The following is a 25133-nucleotide window of genomic DNA, read 5'->3' as shown; positions in this document are numbered from 1 at the left end:
GAAAGGACACCGCGACTTCCAACTACGCGGTGTCACTTGATACAGGTTTAATTTGGGCAGGGACAGCCTAACTGAACGGTAAGGTGAACGGGGGAGTACTTTAAAGACCGGCGCTCAACCAGTGATTATAATGTCACCGGACCGGCAAAAGGGTTGTTGCTAATTATTTCGTACGCTCCATTCCTCTTAGATTGTGTTCACGGGCAGAACCTCCTGATGGACACCAGTTCGAGTTTATGTAGTTCATAAACTCGGTAAGTTCTATTTGGTTGAAAATCACAAGCCTCATTTTGATGTTTTTAAACTACGTGCCTAAAATATGAGTGGCTCACTGGTGGAGTGTGTGTGGGCTCATTGGGGTCCCGGGCTCGGCTTGGGGCAGATGAGTGTATGTTTTGATTCATGACCATACTAGCTTATAGTCTTGATCCAAGACACAGCAATTTAAGCTAGTCTTTTGAATGTCTAATAAGACAACCTAGGCTAAAATGACATACGTTTAAGTCTGTTTGCGGAACGTTATTGAAGCACAGTCCTTTCAGTTGGAGAAACACCTGTGTTCGTAAAATAGAAATCTCAGGGAGGAATTGAGTAGAACTATGGGGGGCAAGCACCTGCACCCTTCTTATTATCTCTTACTCTTTTCCAGTGTATGTTCTCCCCTCTACTTTGGGGATATCCTCTCCAATGTATGATTGAAAGACCCGGATGAGTATGGATTTATGAGACCAACTACTTTCGGGAAACCCAGTGACCGAACTACGGTATAGGGTGACGAGTGGATTTGACTGCGACAGTCCTGAGGAAGACCGAAGTGACCTCTTGGGGCACAATGGAAGCGGTCGAAACATGTTGACTCTAGCAGTGGTAGGAGGGAAGTCTTGAGGAACCTCATTTTCTCAATAAGACATTTTCCCATCCTTTCTCATTACTTTTAATCCTGATAGGGGTATCAAAATTGGGTTTAATAAAGCAACACTTTCTATTGGCACCCTTAATCAGTTTTAATCACATCCTAACTGCACTTTTTTCATCGCACTCACATCAGATCCACGGGGTGTTCACTTATACGTCCCATCATTCATGTATGTTATTCGTTGTACGTATTGACTGACTGTATTGTACGTCTTGTGACGTGGAATTTATTTTTTTTCCCCCTCCCTAATGCTCCGCCCTTGATGTGGCTACACCAGGGCGTTTGTAGCAGGCCCTATGATGAAGCATGTCACATACCTCGGTATGTGAGTGAGGGCAGTTTTTCCAAATTGGGGAATTTTCCTTTGTTGTAGTTGTGTACTCTATATACCCCCTGTGTGGGATTAACTGGTTGCCTTAGGGGGCCTGGGGTATTGGAGTTTAAACTATTGTGGCCCTCTCCCCTCTTGTGTGTAGATCACCTTAGAGGATGTCATGGCCGCTTTGGCATTAGTACAGGCTGAATTAACTGCTTCTAGGGCAGAGACGGCTTCTCTACAGGCGCAGGTAGATCGAATGGCCAGGAATCCATTTGATATGGGATCATCTCACACCTCACCCGTAGTAGTGGAGGTCCCCACTCCCATACTCCTAGCTCCACCAGAAAGGTTCAATGGGGACAGTAACAAGGTTCAGGTGTTCCTTACCCAAATTCTGTTACATTTCTCATGTAAGCTAAATGTTTTTAATACCAATCACGCTAGGGTAGCTTTTCTAATTTCCTATTTGGCTGGGGATGCGCTTTATGGGCAGTTCCCCTGGTGAAAAGAGACTACCCCTTATTGCACGACTGGGATTCATTCATCAAAGAATTCGAGAGGACCTTCAATCGTAGAGGAGCCACGCTTTCGGCAGACCGGGAACTGCTGGATCTTAAACAGGGGAATAGAGACATGATTGCCTATCGCAATGATTTTAGGAGATTGATCACGGAAACAGGATTGCCCGAGGAGAAACAGGCCGCCATATTAAATAAAGGACTAAGAGAGGACATGAAGGATATATTGGCCCAAATCGATCCTCAACCTACTTACTGTGAGGATCTTATCAGTTTGGTTCTTAGGTTGGATCATCGCCTCTGCGAAAGAAAAGGAGAGCATAAAAGGAGAGAGCGATAATCTCCTCGCCTTGAATAATCACAGAGTACTGAGAATAGTTCTACACCAAAGGCTGAACCCATGGAAATCGGAGCGGTGAGATCGCCTCTCACCACGGAAGAGAGAGATTATAGGTGCAAGAAAGGATTGCGTATCTACTGCGGTAAAAAAGGTCACTTCATTAAAGAATGTACATTAAGACCAAAACCCAGAGCAGATTTTCGTAAGGTGTCAGTAGTCTCTTCCGTAGCCCTAACAGGGAACAAGAGAGCTTGAAGATGGAAGAAGAAACCACTTCAAGTTGTGCCTATATCCCTTCTCTCAACAGCGAAGCCATGAAAGAAAAGCATAATTTTTTTGTGGACATTCAACTACTTATTCAGGCGGAATGGCACGTGATTAGAGCCATGTTAGATTCCGGAGCCATGGGCTGCTTCATGGACAAAATGCAGGCGATGACTCTGGGAATAACCCTGAAAGAAAAAGAAACCCCTGAGGCTGTGTTTACAGTGGACGGAAGAAGACTAGATTCCGGACCCATCCACCTACAAACGGGAGCCCTTGAGATGTTAATGGGCAATAATCATCAGGATACCTTGGACTTTAACATCATCCAAGCCCCACATTATGGGGTTATATTAGGGCTTCCCTGGTTGAGAAAACATAATCCCTGAGTGGATTGGGAAAACCAGACACTTCGTTTTACCTCAGAATACTGTCATACACTTTGTATTCCTACCAGTAGCAGTCCTGCTTCGGCTCTAGCTTGTGTACATCACGTGGCGACTGCGGTGGAACAAGATGTATTATTGCCAGAAGTATACCAGGAATACGCTGAATTGTTCAGTGAAACTAAAGCCGAGATTCTACCACCCCATCGCCCTTACGACTGCCAAATCGATTTGGTACCAGGTGCAAACATACCCACAGGAAGGGTTTATGCCCTTACAGAACCTGAAACCAAATATCTACGTGCCTATTTGGATAAGCTTTTGGCATTGGGGTTTATCCGTGATTCCAAGTCCCCCGCAGCCTCTCCGTTGCTTTTTATCCCTAAGGCCAATGGGGAGCTGCGCACTTGTGTAAACTTCAGGGCCCTGAATACCATTACGGTAAAAAATCAGTATCCGTTGCCTCTGATAACAGTACTATTGGAACAGGTCAAAAAAGGCAGTGATTTATACGCGCTTGGATCTAAGAGGGGCCTATCATTTAGTCCGCATGCGGCCTGGCGATGAATGGAAGACGGTATTCAAAACACATTTCGGGCTGTGTGAATACTTTGTAATGCCCTTCGGCTTGTGCAATGCCCCTGCGGCGTTTCAGTTCTTCTTGGACGACGTGTTGCGAGAATATCTGGACCAGTTCATCATAGTCTACATCGACGACATCTTGATCTATTCCTCTAGCAGAGAACAGCACACAGGACATGTGTGTACCATCTTACGGACCCTGCTTGGAAACCACCTATACGGCATGCTCAGCAAATGCGAGTTCGGTGTATTCTCTGTTGAATTCTTGGGGGTGATACTAACCCAGTGGGGTCAAGAAATGGCAGAACGCAAGATTCTTACAGTGAAGAACTGGCCCACTCCTGTGAATGTCCGTGACATTCAATGTTTCATTGGGTTCGCCAACTTTTACCACAGGTTTATTGATCATTTCTCGGGATTGGCAGCTCCCCTGTCGCGGTTATTAAGAAAGAAGGTTGCCTTCTCATGGACAGATGAGGCCCAAAAAGGATTCAAAGATTTAAAGCATGCCTTTGTTTCAGCCCCAGTGTTGGTGCATGCAGCTCCAGAAAAACTATATACTGTAGAAGCCGATGCTTCGAAATCTGCTGTTGAAGCTGTGCTCTCCCAACGTAACACGAATTCTGGTCAGTTACACCCAGTTGCCTATTTTTCGAAAAATCTCAACCCTGCTGAGCGAAACTACAACATAGCGGAGAAGGAACTGCTAGCCATAAAAACGGCTTTTTTTGATTGGAGACATTTGCTCATGGGGGCTCGGCACGTAGTAACCGTTTACACAGATCATCGCATCCTCCAATTTATGACAGCTGCAAGACACTTAACACCTTGTCAATTGCGTTGGATATTGTTTTTTGCATAATACAACTTTCTGGTTACTTATCGTCCCGGAAAAGAGAATACGCGGATGCCCTCCCCCGACAAACCACGCCTGTAAGAACAGACGATGTTGATATGAATGCAATCATTAACCCCCAGAATATGATTGGAGCAGCTTGCACGGAAATCTTTCTTCGTAGCGTCGCTCAGAACATCCTCCACGTTAAGTGGAAGGCCTGTTTGGAGAAGAATGCCGACTGGAAAATCATTCAAGGACTTCCACTTCGTAATAAACAGCTCTTGTTACCTATCGATTCCCTACGAAAACAAGCCTTTCGATGGTGTCACGATACGCTGTGTGCTGGACACAATGGCAAGGAAAAGACTCTGGAAAGACTAATACGCCAGTTCTGGTGGCCCACCATAAAGACCGATGTCACTAGATGGGTGTCGGAATGTGTTGTTTGTAGCCAGATGAAAGCCATGCATGGCAGACCGACGGGTCTGTTACAACCCCTTCCCACACCAGACCAACCCTGGGAACATATATCCATGGACTTTGTGGTAGGTATGGGCAAGGAATCCCCCACCCTAGTTGATCTCTCATCTTTTCTAGGACAATTGCCAGGTGACCTGAAAATAGTGATGGGAGGGGACTTCAACTGCCACTTCGACCCCTGGAGGGCCTAATGGAGGGTGCCTTTACTGCCGAGGATGATTACTGGGGAGTTCCACCTTCCTCCTCACCCCATCCCAAAGCTTGGTCTCCGCTGGCAGTACAACTTACTTCCCTCACCTTGAACTTTGCACTGAGGGCGTGCAACGGACGCACCCCTTCTGACACTCCTTCGGTGTGCACATTCAACAAAAAGGGCCATGAGTCAAGGCTGGACTACATATTTATAGACATTTCCTTGTGGTCCAAAGCTCAAGATTTTAGAGTGGTCCCAAGGTCAGATAGTGACCAAAATTCCCTTCTGCTGGAGATCCAGCATCCAGCCCCTGCAGTTGGGCCGTCAACTACTGACTCCGGAGTCGACCAGGGAGACATACTTCTCACTACAAGTAGGCGTCGGGTGAAATGGGGGAAGCTGGTTGACAAAGAAGATGCTATAAATAAGTTATATGGCTTAGCACTCCCCAGGTTCCAGGAGGTGGATGCTCTCATTAACCAACTTAGACCCTCCGATTACAATGAGAGACTATCTGGCATTCACCAGGCCTTAGTGAGGGACCTTGCAGATGTCTTCAACCCGGTGGTGCCCACCAGAAGGAAAAAGACTCGTACCCCGACTTGGTACACCTCTACCTGCAGGAAAACTAAATCTGAGTTACTTTCCGCTATTAAAGAGGGTAGTGATAAGGTGAAGGTTGCAGCCCTTAGGAGGGAGTATAAGTTAGCACTGGCCAATGCAAGGGCAGAGTGGGATTGGAACCATTGGCACGAACTGACTGAAGCCCTTAAATCCAAAGATTCTAGAAAATTCTGGGCCCTGGTAAATAATGGAACAGGGGATCTTACATCCGCAGTAGAACCCAATATTGCCCCCTCTATCTGGGAGGCCCACTTCGGAACACTATATCAAGAAACCACTCTTTGGCCCGAAGGGATGGCGGTGGAGTCCCCCTGTCCTCCAGATATGGCCCTGGAAATCTCCTTAGGTGAGGTGAAGATAGCACTGGAGCGCTTAGCGCTGGGGAAGGCACCGGGGTTGGACAAGCTACCCGGTGATCTTTTCAGACACCATCCTGATATCTGGGGCCCGTACCTTCTTATCCTTTTTAATGCTATATTGGGAGGTATGGCGGTCCCTTCCTCTTGGCTAGGGGCTGAAATAGTCCAGATCCACAAGAAAGGGTCCCCTCTGAGTCCGGCAAACTATAGGCCAATTAGCCTTATAGATGTCCCCCAAAAGCTTTTTGCGCGTCTCATCTTGAACCACCTATTAGACTGGGTAGAGGATAATGACATCATGAGTCCCTTGCAGGCTGGCTTCAGGAAAAACACGTCGACCATGGACCAGATCTTCCGCCTCGTCCTCCTCTACTGGAAAACGGTGAGGATCGAGGGGGGAAGATTGTACATGGTCTTCGTGGATCTGAGGTTAGCCTTTGAACTAGTCCCGCGCAGGAAACTGTGGGAGGTGCTGGAAAAGCTAGGAGTTCCCCCCCAGCTACTTAACATCCTAGCCAGGCTGCATGAGAACAACTATGCGCAGGTCAGGTGTGGGAGAGATGGCAATCTTTCATCCAGGTTCCCTGTCCGTCGAGGCGTGAGGCAGGGTTGTGTCTTGGCACCGACCCTGTTTTGTTTATTCATCAATAACGTCATCTCACACCTGGAAAACGTCAAGGACAACGACGCCCCATGTTTGGCAGGTAGGAAGGTACCGGTAATCATGTTTGCCGATGACACCCTCCTCCTTTCCAAATCCCCCATGGGGATCCAGAGGATCCTGGACGGATTTGGTCTTTTCTGTCGTCAGCACGGGTTGGAGGTGAACACAGAAAAGACCAAGTTTATGATCTTTAACCCACCAACTAAAACTAGGCCCAATCCCACCCTGGGGACTGCCAGCCTTGAGAGAGTGTCTACTTTCATATATCTGGGGGTAACATTGCAGGAAAATTTATCATGGGACCGCCAGATAGTACGATCCAGGGTCAAACTGTCCCAACTGTCGGGCGCAATCCTGAAGGTGGCCAATACTTCTTCCTTCAAGCCCATAAGTCCGGCCCTTGAAACTTACAGGACCCAGGCCAAGGCAGCGGCCATGTATGGCAGTGAGTTATGGGGGTATAAAGCGGTGAAGGACTTATCAATAGTTGAAAATAGTTTTCTAAGGCGCCTATTAGCTCTCCCACGTGCTACGCCACTCCAGCCTCTGAGAATGGACATGGGTCTCCCCCCTATTGCAGAGGAGCTTGTGTCAAAGCCAGTGAAGTTCTGGCACAGGCTCTGGTCCACGGATGAACTTCACCATTATAGGGAGGATCTTACCCATGTCATGAGTTTAAACTGCAGTGGCAAAATCCCCTGGCTCGCCTTTGTGAAAAACGAACTGTCTGCCATGAATCTCCGCGACCTCTGGGAGGACCCTGCGCGAGGCTGTCAAACAATCTCGCGCAAAGCCCTGTCACAAATCTACAAAGACAGGTCCCTTGCGCACTTGATGGACGCTCAAAATAGCGGCACCCTAACCTTGCGATTTTTAGAATCCAAAAATTCATATGCCTTTGAACCTTTTATGGATTTTATTTTCCCCATCCTGGCGAGGAAACTGTTTGTTCAATGGAGGCTTGGCACACTCCCCATTAACTCATACACCTGCAAGTGGACCAATGGGGGCGATAAAACATGTCCCTGCTGTAACAACCATGTGGAAGATGACCTCCACATCTTGTTTGTGTGCCCCGTATATCAAAGGCCCAGGAAACACTGGATAGCGCCGCTATGTAAGAACCTGGGGTTCAGAGAGTATGCACAGGCATACAGGATCATGAAAACCAGCACCCTGGGCCACATTGTGTTCGCTGTTTCCAAATTTCTTATGGCTATATGGTTGATTAGAAAGAAAAGATCCTCTGAAGCCCCCTGAACTTTCTAGTGTTATTATAAATCCTTCCTCGCTGGGAGAGTGAATTTTATTTAATGTATTTTAAAAAATGTATTTTAATGTATGTAATGTTTGCACTGCATCTTTTATGGTCTATATGGCCGAAATAAAGAATTTTTGGATTGGATTGGATTGGTAGGTATGCCCGCTGATAAGGGGCATACTGTCATCTTGGTGGTTGTGGGTTCCCTGACTAAAATGGCCCACTTCATAGCATGCAAGCAAATCCCCTCAACTAGCGTATTAGCCCAGTTGCTACTAACTCACGTAGTGAGGTTACATGGATTACCCAAAGTAATCGTCTCCGATAGGGGGGGACAGTTCACGGCCAATTTCTGGAGGGTATCGTGCTCTGCATTAGGAATAAAATCTGACACCTCTACCAGCTTCCACCCCCAGACCGATGTTCAGACTGAGCGAGTGAATCAAACCTTTAAGCAGTATCTTAGGTGTTATGTGGAGGTGACTACTGAAGTGTGGGTAGATAGACTATGGCTAGCTGAGATTGCTTACAATAGCGCTACACATAGCTCCACGAAACATGCCCCTTTTTACTGCACTTATGGATTTCATCCGAATTTTACCCCCTTTGTACATCCTGCTCATTCCACGTCGGTCCCTGAGGTTCGTGAAAGGGTGACACATATCCACAACACTTGGAGGGTGGTGCAGAGCAATTTGAGGGCGGCTAAAGGAAGGTAAAAGGCACATGCAGACAAACACAGGCAACCAGAGCCAGTGTACAAGAAGGGGGTCTATGTATGGCTCTCAACCCAAAACATCAGGTTTAAGCGATACAGTATCTTTCATCCAAAGTACATAGCCCCATATAGAGTTGTCAAATTGGTCAACCCAGTAGTGGTCAAATTGGCTTTGCCTTCTAGTTTACGGATTCACCCTGCTTTTCACACGTCCTTGGTGAAACCCGCTCGCTCTAAAGCTAAGAGTGGTTCGGTACCTATTTTGGTGAACAATGAACTCCAACATGAGGTGAAGGGTATTGTGGATTCCAAAATTTACAGAACAAGGCTGTGGTATTTGGTGTCTTGGAAGGGTTATGGCAGCGAGGAGAACTCTTGGGAGCCTGCTACAGGGGTTCATGTTCCTCGATACACCACACTCTTTCATAAGCGATACCCTCTTAAGCCTTGTCTCTGTCAGTGTTCTTTGGGAGAGGGATGTACTGTTGCGGTGCATGGTGAAAGCCACCGATAAACAATGCCAGAAAACAGAGGCATTGTCGTTTGCATTGCGCGAGGGAAAGAAGTACATTTCCCGTGAGGCGTTGGGAACTCACGCTTCTGACGTCAGCGCGTTCCCGCATATGGATGGTTCCTGAGGCGCCGATCGGGTGCTGTTGATTCTGCTTCCTGAGTTACTGGTCCGAGTACTGGTAGGGGTGCCTCCGCACCGGTCTTCTCTTTGTTTCGTTCTCTGTTATTATATACCATCTGTTTACGAACTTTGCGATACTCTTTATTCAGCTGCCTCTCTCTGTCGCTGCGCAGTCCCGTTGGATGAGCCTCTCCTTGGTTCTTGCAGGACTGCTCGAGTGAGTTACAGCGGCTGCTGGCTTTTCTCCTTGTTTCGGAGGGGTGTTTCCTTTTCAGTTACGATTTGATTCTTGACGTCACTTTTGTAGTGCTAAGCCTTGCCAGGAACATTAAGGATTACGGTACCATTGGGCGAACCATTCCTTGGTTCTTGCGGGACTGTTTATTTCTTTATTTATTTATTGAGCTGGTTGAAAAACCCACCTATGAGTGCTTATTTCTGGAGGGTAAAGAAGCTATATTTACATTTGACTTTGGGCAGGTGCCGATACACAGATAGCTTGGGCAACTGTTGTACCTACTGTTGGCCCCAACTGTTCTGATTCAATTGGAGTGTTTCTCCGTTGTGACTCAAACCCGGGAAACGCTGAGTTGCGTTTCAGCGCTACAGCTGGAATCATAACCTTCCTTGTTCATTTATTTCATACTGCAGGGGCTTGGAGCTTACACCTGAGGCTAAGTCCAGACAACCCCCTCCCCCCTGTGGAAAGACCTTTGGTAATCTCGTGGGTATGTTTGGTACTACGTTACATTCCGTAGTACATGTCCAGTTGTGTTTATACTGATGCATACCATTAATACTCCTATTTTGCATATAGGTTGCTAGTGGTGACACATCTCTGGATATTCTGCTATACTGCATCACTGCCTTATTTTCCTTTACCGGTAGGGGAGCCTTATGTTATATCTGTAGGGAAGTAGCTGGTATTAGATTCCCAGAGTCCTTATAACTGTGGTTTTTTGTCACAGGGATTCCGTGCTCAGACAGAACTGTGCATAGAGGCTTGGAACCTCAGTGAATTAGGGCGTGCAAAAACTTTCCTTAGTACCCAAAAATCCCCTACCAGACTAGCAATCAGTGTCTCATTGGTCATCATAAACTCCCAATGCTTAGACAAACCAGAACATGGACTTAGTATACCTCAGGTAACGTGGAGCACATGAACACTCTGTCGTTATACAATTATTTCAATCCAGAACAAGGAGTAAAAGAGGACACATGCATATTTGAAATGTTTATTCACTAATGCAGTATTCTCAAACGCAGTATCTTAGCTAATACAAGCAAACATATTATAAGAAACAATGTAATCAGCATAGTCACTAGTCCATAGAACACAAACGGTGAAAGCATAGTATTATGCTACAATGAATAGGGTTTAACAAAACCTAATTCTCACCCTCCCTAGCTAGTATATTATATTATATCTAAGAAGGTCTCTTGTGGGTTTTAGCAGAGTGGCTCCATACCTCAAGATCCTAGTGGAAAGGGACGCGTTAAAGATTGTATGAATCAGCTCACCAAAATGTAAAGGAAGGTCAGTCTTTAATAAAGCATGCACTTCTGTGCGGGTGTTAGCTACGTTAGGGACAAATGTTTCGCGAGCAGATGTCAGGGCAACTTCCTTCTGTGACAATAAGGCTCTTATTCTGCTCATCTTATTGAACTCTGACTTCAAGGTCGGAATTCTCGGCCAGATGGAAACATCCAGGTTCCCATGCGGGGGTGGATACAGCACATTTTTACAGCAAACCACACGCTCACTGACTGTTACAACATAAGCTATGCCTTTAAATAACCCACAACAATCCTCATTGTCCAAAAGTAAATAACTCCCGTTTGCTAATAAGGTAAAAGTCGGGACTATAGCAGGCACCGGTGTACCTTTCAAAACACATGCCAAATTAGGGCGGTCTTAGTTACAGGAACCATGTAATTGGATGTGTCTACACATAATGAGTGATCTGGTGTTTCCATACACTCTTCTCCTTTCTGATAAACCTCCTTCACGTCCCTAAGACATCTATAAGTGAAAGGGAGAGACCAGGCATCATGTAAGTAGGAGGTACCGAGCGGCTCGTACCTGCCAATGGCAAAATACTTCATGCAATTTGTAAACTGGAAAAGCGCAAAGGGCAAAGTTATTAACCCATGGAAAAGCCACGTTGCAGCTGTGGCCTCTGCCACTGAAAAGGGTAAAGACTCTAAGCCTTCAATGTGTAACATGGAAAAAGAAGCATCTCTCATTGAAAGCTAACGTTGTTTTTCAGTTAAATTAAAAGGAACAAACAGAGATGTAACATTAATATAATTCCAAGGCACTTTTCCGTTTTTTAGTGTCTGTAGGGTCCACGCAAACTGCATAATAGAACACAATTGATTTTGACCATGGTACAAAACAGACACTTCATCCTGTACAATTTCAACAACAGATCACACAATATTATCCAATGTGTAAGTTCGGGAGGAAAGGGTATTAATGCTGTTATCCACAACTGCAAGCACTTTTTCCAAATTAGCTTGATCAATAGCCCTAAGGCGGGTAGCCGCTTCAATCTGTGATGTTTTCCAGAGTTCATTATAAACTGCATAGATCCATCTTTTAGATCTACCCTTAGCCGTGCCCTTTATGAAATCATTCAAGTCAACCTAGTCAGTTAGTTTAGACAAATGCATTTTAACTGACGCTAATGTAGAGTGTTTGAGCCAATTCTGACATAATTTGCCTACTGAATAAGTGGTCACAGAATGGTCACTTTCAAAACGGGGATCTACTCTGACCAGTGTAAAACCCTCAGCCAGGCCCAAAAAACGATGCTGGCACGAATCTGCACTTCTGTGCCACATCAACCAACCCTTGGGATCCAAACTGGATATGTTAAAGGATGCATTTAGCAAAAGGGTCTGCAACTCTCTAATTGAAAATTAAGTTGAATTTTCCCAACCCGAATATTCTTCCAAATCTGGGAAGGAAGGAGAATCTATGTCACTCTACTCTGCACCTCTGGACTCTACCCTGCACCACTCTACCCTGAATCACTCACTCTAGGCCACTTCACTCTACTCTGCAAACACCCTACTCTACGCAAATGCACTCTATGCCCATAAACTCTACTCTGCATTACTCTAATCTCCTCCACTCTACTCTGCATCGCTGCACTCTATGTCATTGCACTCCGCACCACTTTACTCAAAACCAATGCACTCTACGCCACTGCACTCTATACCATTGTGCTCTACATCTCTATGCCACTCTATTTTATTCTGCACCACTGTACTCCACACCACTGCTCTCTGCACCACCCTACTGTACACCCGTCAACTCTATGCCACTGCACTCCACTCTGCACCACTCAAATGTATGCCACTCTACACCTCTACACTCTGCCTCACTCCACGCCACTCTAATCTATTCTGTACCATTGCACTCTATGCCACTGCACTCTACTCTGAAACAATCTACTAACTCTGCACCACTCTACTCTATACCACTGCCCTCTATGCCACTCTATTTTAAACCACTGCACTCTAAACCAATGCACACAACACCACTTTACTCAAAACCAATGCAATCTACACCACTGCATGCTATGTCACTCTATTTTACTCTGTGTCACGCTGCTCTGCGCCACTGTACTCTATGCCACAGCACTCTACTCTGTGCCACTGCACTCTATTTCACTCTACTCTACAAGACTGCACTCTCGGCCCCTGATCTTAATGCCACTCCACTCCGCACCACTGCAGTCTACACACTGCATGCTATGTAACTGCTAGCTATTCCACTCTACACCATTTCATTCTAAGCCACTGCACTCTGTGCCACTCTGTTAAACTCTGCACCACTGTACTCTACAACACTGTACTCTGCAAAGACTGCACTCCCCGCCACTGAACTCAATACCACTCTACTCTTCACAACTGCACTATAGACCATTGCACTCTACATCACTGCACTCTACCCCATTCTGTTTTATTCTGGGCCACTGTACTCTAAGCCATTGCTCTCTGCTCCACTCTGCTCTGCACCACTGAACTCTTCGCCACTCTACTCTACTGTTCTCTACATGACTACACTCTGCCTCACTCCATGCCACTCATATCTATTCAACACTACTGCAGTCTATGCCCCTCCACTCTACACCTCTGCGCTCTACCCTGCACCATTCCACTCAACCCTGAACCACTTCACTGTACGCCACATCCCTCTACTCTGGAGCAATCTACTCTACGCCATTGAACCCTATGCCACTGAACTCTTCTGTGCCCCACACTACTCTGTGTTATGCTACTCTTCTTCACTGTACTCTACACCACTCAAAGCCAATGCACTACATGCCACTGCACTCTATACCAATCTACTTTCAACCACTGTACTTTATGCCACTTCACACTAAGCCACTTTACAATACTCCACTCTATGATACTCCCCTCTATGAGGCTCCATTCCATCAAACTCTATTCCACTCTATGACACTCTACTCCACTCTGTAACACTCTACTCCACTCTACAACACTACTCCACGCTATGCCCCCCTACCCAACTCCCTCTATGGCACTCCATACCCCTTTCTGCACTCTATTCTGATACACTACTCAATTCCACGCCACTGCACTCTATTCTATGACACACTACTCCACTCTACTCTACACCACTCCAATCTACAACACTTGACTCCACTCTACACCATTCCACTTTCCTACACTACTCCACTCTATACCACTCCATGATCATCTACTATGCTCTATGCCACTCTACAACACTCTACTCCACTCTACGCAACACCCTCTAAGCCACTCCATTCTGCTCTACACCACTCTATGCCATTCCACTCTACAGCACTCTACTCCCTCCATGGATCACTGACACAATATCGATGTTAAAAATATTGATATACAAACATATTGAGTAAAAAGTTTAGAATGCCAAAATATCGACTTCCTATCTCCAAACAGGTAAGTACAAAAATATTGAATCAAAAATATCGATGTAAAAAATAGATAGTCAAAATATCGACTTTTTAAAATAGTTAAAAGTAATTTAAAATTAATAAAATAATAAATATAACTAACTTAAAAATACTTAAAATACTTAAATACCATTAAAACTAATAGATAATTAATATAAATAAAAAATTAAAATAAAATTATACATATATATATTGACCGTGACCAAGCCTTAGTGGCGAAACGCGTCGGTAGGGAGCTGCTGATTTTGTGCCTCAAATAAAATCACTTTAAAGCATCCAGAAAGTAGCCTGTGCTGTTCTTCGTATTGGGAGAAATTCTGTTCGAGTAAATTAAGGGCTTCCGGCACCCACACAGGCTCGCCGTGTTATGAGACGAAGAACAGCCGGGAATGGTTGTTTGTTTATATATATATATCTATATATATCTATATATATATATATATATATGTATATATATATATATATATATATATATATATATACATAGTATTCATAATAAAATATACAATATATTTACCATAGGAAAGCGAGAAGGTTAAATTTACTATTACCACTCCAGTGAATATAACAGAAGAAAAAACATTGGATAGCGTAGCAGTAAACACTACTATTCCCACTCCAGAGAGTGCAACAGTAGGGAACGCGTTGGATAGCGTAGCGGTAAAAAATAATATTCCCACTCCAGAGAGTGCAACAGTAGGTAAAGCGTTGGATAGCGTACGGATAACAATTACTATTCCCACTCCACAGAGTGCAACAGTAGGGAAAGCGTTGGATAGCTTAGGCATAAAAATTACTATTCCCACTCCAATTAGTGCAAGAGTAGGGAAAACGATGGATAGCGGGAGGGTAAAAATTACTATTCCCACTCCAGAGAGTGTAACAGTAGGGAAAGTGTTGGTTAGCGGGAGGGTAAAAATTACTATTCCCACTCCAGTGAGTGCAAAAATAGGGAAAGCGCTGGATAGCGTAGAGGTTAATTACTATTCCCACTCCAATGAGTGCAACAGTAGGGAAAGCGTTGGTTTGCGGGAGAGTAAAAATTACTATCCCCACTTTCCAATGAGTGCAACAGTAGGGAAAACGTTGATAGCGTAGTGGTAAAAATTACTATTCCCACTCCAGAGAGTGCAACAGTACGGAAAACCTTGGATACCGTAGGGGTGAAAATTACTATTCCCTGTCCAGAGAGTGCAACAGTAGGGAAAGCATTGGATAGCGTAGGGATAAAATTACTATTCCCACTCCACAGAGTGCAACAGTTGGGAAAGCGTTGGATAGCGTAGGCATAACAATTACTATTCCCACTCCAGTGAGTGCAACAGTAGGAAAAACGATGGATAGCGGGAGGGTAAAAATTACTATTCCTACTCCAGAGAGTGTAACAGTAGGGAAAGCGTTGGATAGCGGGAGGGTAAAAATTACTATTCCCACTCCAGTGAGTGCAACAGTAGGGAAAGCGTTGAATAGTGTAGAGGTTAAAATTACTATTCCCACTCCAATGAGTGCAACAGTAGGGAAAGCGTTGGATAGCGGGAGAGTAAAAATTACTATTTCCACTCCAATGAGTGCAACAGTAGGGAAAACGTTGATAGCGTAGTGGTAAAAATTACTATTCCCACTCCAGAGAGTGCAACAGTAGGGAAAACCTTGGATACCGTAGGGGTGAAAATTACTATTCCCACTCCAGTGAGTGCAACAGTAGGGAAAACGTTGGATAGCGTAGGGGTAAAAATTACTATTCCCACTCCAGTGAGTGCAACAGTAGGGAAAGCGTTGGATAGCGGGAGGGTAAAAATTACTATTCCCACTCCAGTGAGTGCAACAGTAGGGAAAGCGTTGAATAGTGTAGAGGTTAAAATTACTATTCCCACTCCAATGAGTGCAACAGTAGGGAAAGCGTTGGATAGCGGGAGAGTAAAAATTACTATTCCCACTCCAGAGAGTGCAACAGTAGGGAAAACCTTGGATACCGTAGGGGTGAAAATTACTATTCCCACTCCAGTGAGTGCAACAGTAGGGAAAACGTTGGATAGCGTAGGGGTAAAAATTACTATTCCCACTCCAGTGAGTGCAACAGTAGGGAAAGCGCTGGATAGCGTAGGGATTAAAATTACTATTCCCACTCCAGAGAGTGCAACAGTAGGGAAAGCATTGGATAGCGTAGGGATAAAAATTACTATTCCCACTCCAATGAGTGCAACAGTAGGGAAAGTGTTGGATAGCGTAGGGGTAAAAATTACTATTCCCACTCCATAGAGTGCAACAGTAGGGAACGTACATACTTCATATATAAATGAAAATTAATTAAATATTAATACCAATTATTTCTTTTTAAATAAATATTCGTTTTTATAATAAATTAATTAATTTCAACAAAAATAACCACTAAATGAATTAAAAAATGTAATTATTTATAATTAAATTACTTCCCACCCTATTCCCCTATAAACCCACAACCCACTACTGAAAATAAATTAATACAATTAACATGATTAACATTTAATCAATTATTTAAAATGAATTACCAATTATATTTTAATTACTTACCAATTATTAATTAATTAACAATGAATTACCAATTTTATTTTAATTAATTACCAATTAATCAATTAATTAAAATTAATTACCAATTACATTTTAATTAATTACCAATTAATAATTAATGAAAAATTATTTCAAAATAAATACCAATAAATAAATTAACATATTTAATTAATTTTAAATAAATTACTTCCCACCCTATTCCCCTATAAACTCACAACCCGCAACAGAAAATAAATAATATTATTAACATAATTATCAATTAACCAATTAATTATAACTAATTACCAATTTAATTTTAATTATTTACCAATTAATAATTAATTATAAAGTAATTAAAAATTAATACCAATAAACAAATTAACATATTTAATTATAATTAAATTACTTCCCACCCTATTCCCCTATAAAACCACAACCCGCTACAGAAAATAAATTAATATAATTAACATATTTATCTATTAATGAATTAATTAAAATGAATTACCAATTCAATTTTAATTAATTACCAAATATTAATTAATTAACGATTAATTCAAAATAAATACCAATAAATAAATTAACATATGTAATTAATTATAATTAAATTACTTCCCACCCTATTCCCCTATAAACCCACAACCCGCTACTGATTTATATTACGCAAAAATAAAATAAAATAAAATTCAATAATTAAAATAAATTATAAAATAAATATACACTTTTCACACATATAGTAACATAAAAAACACTTCAAAAAATTGATATTAACTTACCTCTAATTCGATCTTTTTTTGTCTATATTCTGTCCATTTGATATTTTGTCCATTCTATATTTTGGAATCGATATTAATGTAATTCGAAATAAAAAACTCGATATTTTGACTCTATACCTCCCTCCATGACACTCCATGTCACTCCATGACACTTCAATTCACTCTACTCTACGCCACCTAATTCCACATCACTCTATGCCACTCCAGGCCACTCCATAACACTTCATTCTAATCCACTTCGACAACACTCCACACCACTATCCTTTACCCCACTAACTTTTAGCCATTCTGAACAGAAACTACCCTGGTGTGCAATATGGCTAAAACATTTGGCCAAAACCAATAGCTCTTTCATAGGCAAGACCTATTGGCTTTACCAATGCTTGTTAAAAAGTGTGGTTAGTAAGGACAAACTAACAACCAACAAACTATGCAATACATTTGACAAAATACGGCAGAGATATTCGGAATAAGGAAGGTGAAGAGGGAATCTTGGGTGGTGGGCAGGTACTGTTTGTAATAATGGAACACAGAAGAAATTGCCAGTGCTGAGATTGTCTGAATGCATGCTCCTCAACTCTCAGTCACATGACTGTTTGAATAGCTTAGATTGTTAGTACCTTCTAAATTAGGGTGTGTTAAATTGTGAAGTCCATCGTTTTGTAACTTTGTTATTTTTCTTTTTTAAATGTTGCGATCTTCGCCAATTACAGAACTCCCAAAGATTGAAAAACCAAGGCCGTGGCCATTTGCAGTAGCGGGATCCCATGCCCAGTGCAGTCAGGGGCTGCATACGCAGCGGGTGGATTGCTGTCACTCAGAGGCACTCTCCATTCTCTAAACCAGGGGTACTCATAGTACGGCCCACGGGCCAGTGGCGGCCCGGCAAGCCTTTCCTGGCGGCCCGCGGACCCACGAGACATCATAACTGTGTTTCCCGAGTTTTTTTTTTAAAGTGTCTGCAGCAGCGAGAGAGACTCTTGCTGCTTTGTGGGGGCTGCCGGCCGGGCGATCCTAGGAATGGCCAGAGTAAAGCTGCAGGGGCCTAAGGAGAGGTGAAATACAAAGGCATCATTAACATGCAAATGGTCTTTTAATGACCTGTGAAGTGCTCGGGTGCGGCTGTGTGTGTGTGCCCCGGCTGGCGCACAGGCAGGGTGAGGTGACAGCGGGAGTGGGAGGGAGGGGAGGGGGACGGAGAGGGAGAGAGAGAGTGAGAGGGAGTGAGTGAGAGGGAAGGAGGGAAGGAGTGAGAGGGAGGGAGTGAGGGAGAGGGAGTGAGGGAGAGGGAGTGAGGGAGAGGGAGTGAGTGACTGAGAGGGAGTGAGTGATAGAGGGAGTGAGAAAGAATGAGTAAATGAGTGGGAGTGAGTGAGTGGGAGTGAGTGAGTGGGAGTGAGAGGGAGAGTGTGAGAGGGAGAGAGAGAGGGGTTGAGAGGGAGTGAGTGAGGGAGAGGGAGTTAGTGAGGGAGAGGGAGTGAGTGAGGGAGAGGGAGTGAGTGAGGGAGAGGGAGTGAGTGAGGGAGAGTGAGTGAGGGAGAGGGAGTTAGTGGGAGTGAGTGAGTAAATGAGTTGAGTGAGTGAGCGGGAGTGAGTGAGCGGGAGTGAGTGAGAGGGATGAAGTGAATGAGAGGGAGTGAGTGAGGGAGTGAGAGGGAAGGAGTGAGAGGGAGGGAGTGAGAGGGAGGGAGTGAGAGGGAGGGAGAGAGAAGGAGGGAGGGAGGGACAGAGAGGGAGGGAGGGAGGGAGTGAGAGAGTGACTGAGAGAGTGAGAGTGAGTGAGAATGAGTGAGAGGGAGTGAGTGAGTGAGAGTGAGTGAGTGGGAGGGAGTGAGTGGGAGGGAGTGAGTGAGTGAGTGGGAGGGAGGGAGTGAGAGGGAGTGAGTGGGAGAGAGTGAGAGAGAGTGAGTGGGAGTGAGTGAGTGAGAGGGAGTGAGAGGGAGGGAGGGAGTGAGTGGGAGGGAGGGAGTGAGTGAGTGGGAGGGAGGGAGAGGGAGGGAGTGAGAGAGTGACAGAGAGTGAGAGTGAGTGAGAATGAGTGAGAGGGAGTGAGTGAGTGAGAGGGAGTGAGTGAGAGTGAGAGGGAGTGAGTGAGAGGGAGTGAGTGAGTGAGAGGGATGGAGTGAGTGAGAGGGATGGAGTGAGTGAGAGGGATGGAGTGAGTGAGAGGGATGGAGTGAGTGCGAGGGATGGAGTGAGTGGGAGGGATGGAGTGAGTGAGTGGGAGGGAGTGAGTGAGTGGGAGGGAGTGAGTGGGAGTGAGTGAGTGAGTGGGAGCGAGTGAGTGAGTGGGAGTGAGTGAGTGAGAGGGAGGGAGTGAGTGAGAGTGAGTGAGAGGGAGAGGGAGGGAGTGAATGGGAGGGAGTGAGAGAGTGAGAGAGAGGGAGAGAGTGAGAGTGAATGAGTGGGAGAGGGAGGGAGAGGGAGGGAGTGAGACAGAGAGGGAGTGAATGAGAGGGAGTGAGTGAGTGAGAGGGAGGGAGTGAATGAGTGAGAGGGAGGGAGTGGGAGGGAGGGAGGGAGGGAGAGGGAGGGAGTGAGTGAGAGAGAGGGAGTGAGTGAGAGGGAGAGAGTGAATGAGAGGGAGTGAGTGAGTGAGAGGGAGTGAGAGGGAGGGAGTGAGAGGGAGGGAAAGGAAAGGAGACGGAGAGGGAGGGAAAGGGGGTGAGACAGAGAGTGAGTGGGAGGGAGGGAAAGGGAGGGGGACGGAGAGGGAGTGAGAGGGAGAGAGTGAGAGTGAATGAGTGGGAGAGGGAGGGAGAGGGAGTGAGTGAGACGGAGAGGGAGTGAGACGGACAGGGAGGGAGAGGGAGTGAGATGGAGACAGAGAGGGAGGAAAAGGGAGGGAGTGAGAGGGAGGGAAAGGGAAGGAGACGGAGAGGGAGGGAAAGGGAGGGAAAGGGGGTGAGACAGAGAGTGAGTGAGAGGGAGGGAGTGAGAGAGAGGGAGTGAGACAGTCGGAGTGAGACAGAGGAAGACAGGAGAGAGGGAGGGTGAGAGGGAGAGAGAGCTAGAGAGAGGGAGGGAGACCGAGAGAGATGTGTGTATGCCGGGACGGCTCAGTGGACGAAGGCGTCCGCTGCAGGGACCTATGATCAACCTCATGGTCAGTTTTATGTTGTTGCTCTAGCCCCTCCCCCTCCCCCACTGACCCTGCCCCCCCACCGATGCGGCCCTCGGACACAAACCAAACTGTAAATTTGGCCCCCGAGAGAAAGTTTGTGAGTACCCATGCTCTAAACCAAGCCCTACTTGTGGGCCATTTTGACTTGGCATTTGTTCCTGTGTGTCGCGAAGAAAAAGGAAAGTTTCCGGACTATGCAGGACCTCGCGGGCATAGGGCTTGCCCTAGTAAGCATGTTTTTATCAAACAAGTCCATATTTTTGCATAGGGGAGAACTAGGGCAGACTTGCCAATCAGAGTGCGACCCCTGCCCAATGAAGTTTAATACAAGCCCCTTCTCACGAGGGTGGTCGTAGTCAAATATCAGTAGCTAAACATTGGTGGGTACCCAGAAATTAAAACTATGTGTCATGTCCCTCCACTCAGAAACTGCTGACTTCTGATGTACAAGACCGAGGAAACATACATTTGTTGAGGGACATGCAGCACTGGCTGTGTCTGCACTTTCAAGCTTTCGCCACTATATATTAGGGAGAACTGGGACAAGCTTGCCAGTCAGTAGGCGACTCCACCCTAATTCAATATTATTGTTTTATGTCACAGCAGGGCACCAATCATATACCACACATGAGAAAGGTACTTACCCTACGTGAGCTTTCTGTGGTTTTCTGTGACAGTTCTACAGTGTTCTGTGAAACTTCTGATGGGTATGATGGTCTCAAAAATGTCCTGTCGAAGCAAGAAAAACATCAAACTATGGAACCCTGTGTTAGCTTTTTATAGATTATCAATCCCATCTGTACATGTCTGTATTTACTGTAAATCACACAGGAACTTCACTGGTTATATGTGGATTGATCAGTTATTCTACCCATTTAATTGCCAAAAGATACCATTAATTTCCAGTTATTCAGCCATTCTTACAGACAGATTGAAGTTCAAGGCGGGTGCTAAGAAAGCCCACCGCTTTGAGGAGCTGCAACATGAGGCCACTAGGTGGCACCAGAGGTACTAAATGTAATACTAATAAAACTCAGCAGTGCCCTTGCACTGTGATTACAAAACAACGGCTTAGAATGGTCTTTTTGGTATGTCTGAGTGCCAAACCAACAACCTGAATTTTGCCTGGGGTTCCAAAATTTCTTTCACCAGAACTTCTCAGTTTGACATTTTGAAAATATTGTACTATTTTATGATAGATATGGCTAGCTACTGCTTACTGTACTGACACAATCAAGACTTACTTTCAAAGCAAACAAACAATTTTATTTATAGATTACACTCAATGTAGGGATACCATATGATTCTGGGCTACCAAGTGTTCCAGTCCTGGGTTTCCTTTTCCACTGTAGCGCATTCTGGGGGTTGTTGTCTTGGTTCAAATGAATACGACTGCAGTACAGGAGTAACCCAAAATGTTACAGTAAGACTCTCGGGAGCGTACACAAGAACATTAGTAGATACGTGTCAGGTATATTACAAAGAGATTTTTGAAAATGTTTACTTCTGTCTTCTAAACGTCTATCCAACATGTGTTATGTTCGGCTTCATTGCCTAGGTTTCCTCAGGACTTTGAAAAAATACCAGTATTTGTAGCAGAAATGTAAACTTTCTACAATTGCAAGCAAACTCAAAGTACTTCTGAAGAGGAATATAAACTCAAGGCAACTGTTTATTTTGATATAGTCAATTATTCATTCATTCAAATAATCTTTATTTCCGTCATAGACCTTAAAAGATACAAACATACAATCGATAAAAACAGCATAATTAGTATAATACATCAGCATTGGAAAAAATACTCAATTATCATAAAAAGTATGAACATAGTTAAAAAGAGAGTAAAAAAGTTAAAAAGATACAAGAAGTGCAAATAGGCAAACGGGACACATGTATGCAATGAGGTGTCAGTGGCAGGCCCGGACTGGCCATAGCGGGCACCGGGCAATCCCCTGGTGCACCGTAAGGGTGGGGGCCAGTTTTGAGCCCCTGGGGGCCGATTTTGTTACAGGGCCGTTTTTGTAGCATAGCTGCAAAATCGGCCCTGCAACCAAATCAGCCGAAAACCGGCCATAGCAAAGCGCTCGGCGGCACCTCCAACCCCCTCGAGTGTGTGTGTGTGTGGGGGGGGGGGGGCGACCGAGCACTTTGCCAGGGCCGATTTTGGTTCCCAGTCTGGCCCTGGTCAGTGGGAGATATAATTAATAATTGACCAACGCCTACGCCACATAGCGTGCATGAAACGGGAGATTGAAAATACAACAGGTGGAGAGGTGTCATATTTTAGTATTCTAAATGTCTGACGGTACTGTTTGAACCCCAAGTTTCTACACAGTTGGATAAGCCAACGCTGCCTAAGAGACTTATAACATGGGCAGAAAAAGAAAACATGGGGCTCATTCTCCTCCTGTGCGCCACACGCTGGACATTCTAGCAGCTTTCTATGGAAAAAGACTGTAAGTGGTAGTGTACTGTGTCTAAATTGTACATAGAGTTTCCTCGCTCCTATAGGTAAGATCTCATCCAAAAATAGCTCTAATTTAGACTCCTCTTTAGTGCTGAGAAACTATGTGGTCAAGAGACCCAGCGTAGAGTTACTGAGGATTTCAGCCATCTGTTGATTGCGATAGGATGACACCAAATCAGCACGTGACACCTCTGCATAAGCAACTTCAGGGTTGCTCCAGAGATCCTGATTACCAAGCCTCTTACTCTCACTTTTTATGTAAACAAACCACTGGTGTTTTTCGGTCCCAGGAAGTCCCATGAGTTCTTTCTTTTCAGATCTAAAATGCTTCAGTTCTGGAGTTACCCACAATCTACAACAGTATATTAAAGGGCGTAAGCCAATTTCTTCATCTATTGGTCTAATTCCTAAGTCTATTCTCAAAGGGGTAAGGGGAGTACTAACCGGGAGAGCCAATAAAGATCTCAGGAAACAATTTTCTGCCTTGAGAATATATTCGGTCGAACAGTGTCCCCACAGTTCCGCCCCATATATCATAGCTCCCCTAGCTTGGTCTTTTATAAATTTCCAGAATGGAGGCAACTGGTTTAGAAGAGGATTCCCTATGCAATTTTAGGACACCTCCCGTAGTCTGTACCAGCATAAGTTTGGCCTTGGCAATCTGGAGACCCCACTTCATATTATCTGTGAGGGGGACACCCAAGTATTCAAATACAGTTACCCTTTCAAGAATAATGCCATTTAGGGAAGGATTGGGACGGGTATTATTAGGTGGATTACAGATCATATACTTCTTCTTTTGTGTGTTGATCTCCAACCCCCTTTTCTTACAAAAGCTGGCAAAGCTGTCCAGGGCACGCTGTATTCCCATTGGTGATTTTGACAATAGAATGGTGTCGTCAGCAAACATTAAGGCCACTACCTGTTCATTTCTTATTTTAGGGGCATCGATGTCTTTGCCCCCCATAAGGTGGGCAATTAAGGCATTGACGAAAAGACAGAAAAGGGTGGGGCCAACACACACCCTTGTCTCACTCCTATATTGACCGAAAACCTAGGCGTCAAAGCACCCCTTTTACCACTCCTAACTTGGGAAACATGTTCTGAGTGGAGTCTCCTGGTAATATCAAGGAGGTAGGTGGGGATCCCCATGTCCGCCAATACTACACACAGGATATCCCGAGGTACCAGATCAAATGCCATCTTAAGGTAAAAAACAATTAAGTAGAGGCTGCCATCCTCTACTTTCACCGTTTTCCAATACAAAAATTGCAATCTGAAAAGTTGGTCTACGGTGGATGTTTTTTCCCTAAATCCGGCTTGGCATTGGCTCAATATCTCAGATTCCTACTTCCAGGTCTGAAGCCGATCGATGATAATCTGTGCAAAAGATTTTTGACTAACGTCGATCAAACTAATCGGACGATAGTTTGCAGGGATTAATGGAGATCCCTTTTTGAACACTGGTACTATCTCAGCCCCCAGCCAAGTTTGGGGTATAGGGGAACCCTGGAGTATAGCATTAAACATCAGGCAAAAGTATGGAATCCAAACTGCATGTTGGTCCCTAAAGAGATCCCCAGGGATTTTATCAAGACCAGGTGCTTTGCCTGCTGGGAGTCTCTTGATCAAACCTTCCACCTCCAACAGTGTTATCCTTATGCCCACATCAGTTTTAATTCTGGGCAGTGTGGGAGCATTTTCAGGACTATATGAAGAGTCGATATACTCTTTCTGGGAGATTGTCTGCGAAATAGGGGGAGCCACTTCTGTCCAGTACAGCGCCTGATAATGTTCCATCCACTTCTCAGGCGCAATATTCGGCTTGTCTGCCACCTGACCATATCCGCAACCAATTCTTACCATTGCCCAGAATTCCCGCATATTCCTATTACCCAGAGAACTTTTTATATTGTCCCATTTACTATTTTCCCAGATCTGTTTAGCCTCAGTAATAGCCAGCTTATACTCCTGAGTTTTATTTGGCTCCTGTCAGGAGCTTTAATTGACTCAATTAAGAGAGACTTTGCCTTCTTACATTTATGATCAAACCGCGATTGGGTCTTCTGGTTCGACCTGGATTTAGTCACTATTGGATTAAGTAAATCTGCCAGTTCAGCCACCAGCCCCGCGTGCAATTTATAGATTTTATTTAGCCTCACTTCCTGTCCGCGCTC

General features: G+C 44.7%; 1 long non-coding RNA gene across 1 annotated transcript in view; it reads right to left on the bottom strand.

The window, feature by feature from the left end:
- Nucleotides 1-25133, bottom strand: part of LOC147732454 (uncharacterized) — a 169970-nt gene that overhangs the window by 133878 nt on the left and 10959 nt on the right. Inside the window, exon 2 of the long non-coding RNA XR_015308467.1 lies at nt 21134-21218. This is a non-coding gene — a long non-coding RNA (uncharacterized LOC147732454). The remainder of the gene's footprint in view (nt 1-21133; nt 21219-25133) is intronic.

The sequence above is a fragment of the Lissotriton vulgaris genome, chromosome 2_1 (genome assembly GCF_964263255.1).
Source record: "Lissotriton vulgaris chromosome 2_1, aLisVul1.2, whole genome shotgun sequence".
NCBI lineage: Eukaryota > Metazoa > Chordata > Amphibia > Caudata > Salamandridae > Lissotriton > Lissotriton vulgaris.
Note: the sequence above shows the minus strand (reverse complement) of the source record. Positions and strands in the feature narration are given on the sequence as shown.